At 42.5% G+C, this 6000-nt stretch overlaps 1 long non-coding RNA gene across 1 annotated transcript in view; it reads right to left on the bottom strand.

The window, feature by feature from the left end:
- Nucleotides 1-1132: 1132 nt before the first annotated feature.
- Nucleotides 1133-6000, bottom strand: part of LOC111557119 — a 127700-nt gene continuing 122832 nt past the window's right edge. The window contains exon 13 of the long non-coding RNA XR_006587318.1: nucleotides 1133-1260. This is a non-coding gene — a long non-coding RNA (uncharacterized LOC111557119). The remainder of the gene's footprint in view (nucleotides 1261-6000) is intronic.

The following is a 6000-nucleotide window of genomic DNA, read 5'->3' as shown; positions in this document are numbered from 1 at the left end:
TCTCTGCCTTGGCAAAGCCTTCCCTGACTTTCCTGCTGGTTACCTACATGCCTTCTGCATGCCCTCGATATTTAACTGCTGTAACAGTCATGCATAATCAAATTGCTGGTCATCCATTGGCATTTACGATTCTCCCATTATTAATGGTAGCTTCTTGAGAACGGAATCATTTTTTCCATCTGTTTCCAGCATCTCGATATTGACCCCCTGTTAGGTATAGTCACTCTGTCATTCATTGCACACAGAGATAAATGGAAGAATGAAAATTGATTTACTTTAGTGTGATAAAGTGTTCCCATTAACTGCAGGTCTGAGAATCAGGAAACAGCCCCAGGCATTGGTGTTGCCTGCACTTAGCCTTGTGAACTTAGACAAGTCCCTCCTCCAGGTGTTTGGTGTTTTGGTTCTTCAGTCGGAACAATGGTCAAATAATAACTAAACAACTCTTTCTTTTTTTTTTTTTCTTAACAATTCTCTTAATGGGTATTAATGGCAACATGAGAAATTACATGTTTCAGTATATTTCCATGTCTAATACACAAGTTCAGTATGATGACATGTATCAATGTTACATAAAATTCACTCTGGCCAAACATCTAGGTGAGTTATGTGAGATACTTTGTAATAAGTGAGTAAAAAGATACTATATATGCAGAAAAAGATTTAAAGAATTAAACAGAACTCAGTTTACGGTTTTCTTATTAAGCCATATATATTATCAATTAACAGTCAGTAACATCCTGACTTTATAGATAGGCTTGCTTAGATTCTTTTTTTAATTTACACAAGGATTTATTTTTAAGTCAGACCTCTCCTGGGCTGTGAATTCAGGCCAGCCTGTCTTCAAACTTCTTCCCGACATTCTGAGAAATAAAGAAAATAAAGAAAGAAAATAGGGGCTCCTGGGTGGCGCAGTCGGTTAAGCGTCTGACTTCAGCCAGGTCACGATCTCGCGGTCCGTGAGTTCGAGCCCCGCGTCGGGCTCTGGGCTGATGGCTCAGAGACTGGAGCCTGTTTCCAATTCTGTGTCTCCCTCTCTCTCTGCCCCTCCCCCGTTCATGCTCTGTCTCTCTCTGTCCCAAAAATAAAAATAAACATTGAAAAAAAAAATTAAAAAAAAAAAAAAAGCAAAGAAAGAAAATAGAGGCGAATACACAGCTTTGGTACTAGAACTCACTCTATGTTAAAATCTCTCTGAAGAAAATAATTCCAAATACAGAAAACTCTTTAGGCTCTGAGAGTTCATCACAATATTTTCTCCTGCAAGAAGAAAAAAAAAAAAAATAGAAACAACCGAAACATCCAACAAGAGAGCAATGGTTAAATGCGTTACAGCATATTTGTCCCATGGAAACAATGCAGCAGTTATATATTCTGTGACAAGATTTGTAGCAATGTAAGCATTTGGGTTACAATTTTATGTGAAAAAGCCAGGTGAAGAGCATGTGTACAAGATGAGGACAAGTATCTAGAAAATAAGCATAAGAAACCAGAAGTACACCTGCATGCCCTTGGCCATTAAGAACCATCTTGTTTTCAGGAGTAGGAACACTGCACCCAGAACTTTTCACCCATCGGCAGACTTCCTCCGCCAGTTTCCCCTGTGGGGAGAGGATTTCAGTACTCTCATATTCCCAGCCTTACTTCATTTCTCAGAAGGTTTTTTTTTAATAACTCATGTTTGATTACCAAAGTAATTTATGTTCACTTGAAAATCTCCCTCATTTTAAAGTTCCTTAACCATGTCTGGTTTGAAGTGAAATTGGAAAGTGATTGTTCTTTCAGCGACCAAGACTTTTGGCAGCTTGCCTCTGAACAGAGCTCGGCATTACATAACTCTCAGTTTTGTAGAAAAACTTTCTAAAAGAGCCAACTCCTAGAACCCGTCATTTCCAAACGGCTCTTAAGCAGATTGTAAATGGATTTTACCACCACTGTGGTGTTACTTCCAGCATACACACTTGGAAGTGTGATACAATTTATGGGTTGCTTTAATGCCTTGTAGTAAGTAGGTGGTGAATTCTAGATAAACAAAGGGATCTTCCTCTCTCCCCCAAGAGGGCTGTTGGTGAAAAATTACCAACTAGAGGGAATAAAAAGAGAAGAGTAAAGCCTACTTAAGAAGAAGATGTGGGCCGGGGGATGCCCATCTTCTCGGTGAGTCAGGCAGCAGATGGGTGAATACGCCTGACATGTAACACTCATCCCAGCTCTGTCATATGTTCAGAGGCTCTGGGGTCCTCACTGGTCTGAATAAATCTTGCCAGGGCCCCAGTGTAGATAGGCTTTCATACCAAATCACCTGGCATGACAATTATAGTCTGCAGGGCCTCACCCCAAACCCACTCAACTGTAATCTCTGGGGTGGGCTTCAAGATGCTGCATCTTAACAGTGTTTCTCTTCTTTCTACAGAAGAGAAATCGGAGTACCAACATGGGAACTTGACTTGCTTAAGGTCACACCACTGGGTGGTAGCAGGACCTCCTGACCTCCAGGTCAGTCCTTCTCTATGGAGAAATTAGGCCTTAGGACAGACCTGTGTAAAAACAGAGGGCTGCATGTTATGGGTGCCCAGGCCAGACACATATATACCCTAAACATTGGGCTACCACCACTCCCGTCCTCCTTGGTTCACAGAGGTGTCCCTCAGAGGTTTTTAGAGGGAATGAAAGAAGAAAATTGCAAATTGAAGCTGGGCTTCTGCAAACACATGTCTTAGAAAACTACTCCTCACAAGGTAATCCATGAAAACAGAACTCCATCACTGAGGAAGTCACCTTATCCTTTCTTACTATCTTGAATCATCTCGAGAAGTCACTTGTCATGTGAGCCTATAAAGGCACTGAGAAGTCCTACAATAAATAAACCCATTTAACTTTCCTTATTCTGGTAATTCACTGACATATTTGACAGAAGTGTGTGTGTGTGTGTGTGTGTGTGTGTGTGAGAGAGAGAGAGAGAGAGAAAGAGAGTGAAAGATCGTTAATATTTTTGAGAAACTAGTATTCTAGAGAAACCATCTAATCATCCAGAAGTCTCCTTAGTCAAATCCATGTCACCAACATGAGCTGGCTAGTTTGGTGGGAAAGCACTAAGCTCAGAGTCTGGAGAGTCTCTAACACTTGCTAGTTTTGAGACCTTGGGAACATCTCTTGCCTCATCTTACAACTGAAGAAGCCAAAACTAAGAGATACATGCCTTTTCTGTCCACTCTATGGGGTTGTTTGTATGACCACACAGAACTGCCCACAGAATAGGCAGCACTATACAAGTAAAGTTCCATCATCGCTTCTCTTCTACTCCTCCTCATCCTTCTCTTCCTTCTTTCTCACATGCTCATCACTTACGAGGTCATCTCCATCCCGGAGACCTCAACCTGTCTTTAATAGCAGGGCCTTGACAAGATGACACCACGAATTTGTTGTGATACAAGTATGGCACCCAAGGGTGACCAGCTGATTCTGGAGTTGCTATCATATCAACATTCTCTTGTCATTCATGACAAACTCTCAAAGTATCGACTATAAATGGTAGTGACTCAGGGGTCAAATCTTTCTCACTGAATTACAGGTCAGTTATTCACGTAATTGATTTTCCTCTCTAGAGACACTGGCATTGCTAACACTGTTCCAGTCAAATGGCAGAGGATAGAATCATTTTCCTTGGTCTGTGTTCCAGTGGGTTGTTCTCTGACCAACACACTTTTATCAGGAGCAACTCCTTCCCTCCTCCCTAAGGGAGGGACCGTACTGTAGAGGAAGGGGATGAAGGCTAGAAATGGAGGCATCAATCTGTCACACACTGACCTTAGGGAAATAGTCACTCATGTGTGTCATTGGCCTGATGAAGTGTGACCAGGCACCATGCTTCATTCATCCCTGTGCCCCTCAATGTTTGGCACAGTTCCTGCTACCTCCTAGGTTCTCAGGAAGTATTCCTGAGTGAACAGACGAATAAATGAATGAACTATGTCCTACAATGCCCGGCATATTTTCTCTGCTTTAATGGGGCCTCCATGAGCCATCCTTCTCACCCATGATTGGCCACAACTTATCATGAGGTTGAAACATTAATACACTCAGAAAACGGAAAGTAGACGTCCAGAAATGAATAGAACAATCTTTGGACTCTCAATGATCTCACTGTGCAGTAGGGGAAATTTATTGGGCCGCAAGTATCCCAGGGCAAGGCCATGGCAACATGGGAGGTCATTTTATTTCCCCCAATAGATTTTAAGCTCCCGGACGGTAGGAGTCATCTTCGGTGTCCTCACCAACATCTTCATCTTCCTCTTCATCCTCATTGTGTAAACTCCACGAGGACAGGGAGTTGCATGCATTCCAAGCACCCAACACAGCCCCTGGCACATAACAGGTGCTTTTTAATCCTCAGTGAAGTGAATAATTTGTATCAAGTCTAACGTTTTCTGCCTGCTTCCTTCCAGGCACTGTGCCAAGTACTTTATGTTCATTATTTTAACAACTGGAGGAAACTAGGAGCAGAAATAGGTGCAGAAATGTCCTAAGTTGATGGAGACACACTTCTTACCTAGGCAATCTGACTCCAGAGAACATGCTCTTACCCACATCCCTCCACATTATGAATATCCACAGCTCCCTCTCATGCTTTGCTATGTCCCTCATGGTTCCTTGTGGGATGAGTGGCGAATGTCTAGTACATGAAAGGACAAGATTCCAAACCAAATTAACGGCCTTGGACTGTTGACTATACCTATCCCTGCACTCCTGTCCGACACCAAACAAAGGTTAATAAAGGAACAGACGCAGGATTAACCAGATAAACATGCCAATCTTAAACCCTGCCCAGTCAGGCAGCTAACAAGATTTTTATTGACAGGAAAATAAAGACTTCAGAGAGAAATATGATGCATTCTGCCCTGTCTTTAAGTGAAAAATGAGTTGGTCCAGGGATGTAACAGATCATTTCCCCTTTCAAAGACACTCTCTCTAGTTTCTCTCCAGTGATACTGATGCAACCAAGCAAACAGCAGGACCACTGGTTCAACTGGGACAGGGGGACAAAAAGCCACTGGGACAGGGGGACAAAAAGCATGATGGCTGGGGACAAAAGGGAGGGAGCTACACAGCTTCCTAGGCCTGGAGAATGCCCATGCCACCGGGAGGGACATCTCTGTATGTGCCAAGAAGTGTGCGGAGCATTTTCCCCTCGAAATGCAAACAAGAATGTACCTGGGCAAGGGCTAATATCTGGTGCCGAGCAATATTAAATAGAAAAATATTAAATAGCAAAGCCTCCTATTCTCAATAATTATATTCAATTCATGTCAACAAGTATCTACTAGTCACCTACTCCGAGCCTGGCCCTGCGTTAGGGATTTATTTCCTTTATGCCTGAATTACCTAATAATAGTAGAAACACCTAATAGTATGTGACACTTTGCAATTTACAATGTGCTGTTAACATCTGCTCATTTTGATTTGGCACCCAGGCAATGGGATAAGCACGGCAGAATTCACTATGCCTGTTTTACAGTTGAGGACACCAGGGTTCAGAGAACAGCCACTAAGAGCTCACACTTATTGGGTGCTCAACCTATGCCAGGCACCAAGCAAAGAAGTCTGCATACGTTATTTTTACAACGACCCTGTAAGGTAGTTACTTTATTATCTCCACCGTACAGACGAGAAAACTGAGGCCTTAAGTTTCCCAAAGTTGCTCAAATAGTAGGTGACAGAGTTGGTATTTAAACAAAGGAAGTCCTATACCCTTGCTCTGAAATCCAAGGCTCTTCTGTCTTCAGAGGTTAAATAATTAGCCTAACATCATGCAAACTGCCAGAGGTAAGGCTCTCCTCCTACTACAGCTCTTCCCTTTATTCCTGCTGCTTGAGGGAGTTATTTATTAATATTGGAAAGGGTCCCTGCTTTAAAGGCATTTGTCATCTGGTAAGGGAGACAAGACAAACGTAATACAGAGATGATATCAAGGCAGGGCCAAAGTCTAGCTTTTCCTCAATT

Source organism: Felis catus, chromosome D2, assembly GCF_018350175.1.
Source record: "Felis catus isolate Fca126 chromosome D2, F.catus_Fca126_mat1.0, whole genome shotgun sequence".
NCBI lineage: Eukaryota > Metazoa > Chordata > Mammalia > Carnivora > Felidae > Felis > Felis catus.
Note: the sequence above shows the minus strand (reverse complement) of the source record. Positions and strands in the feature narration are given on the sequence as shown.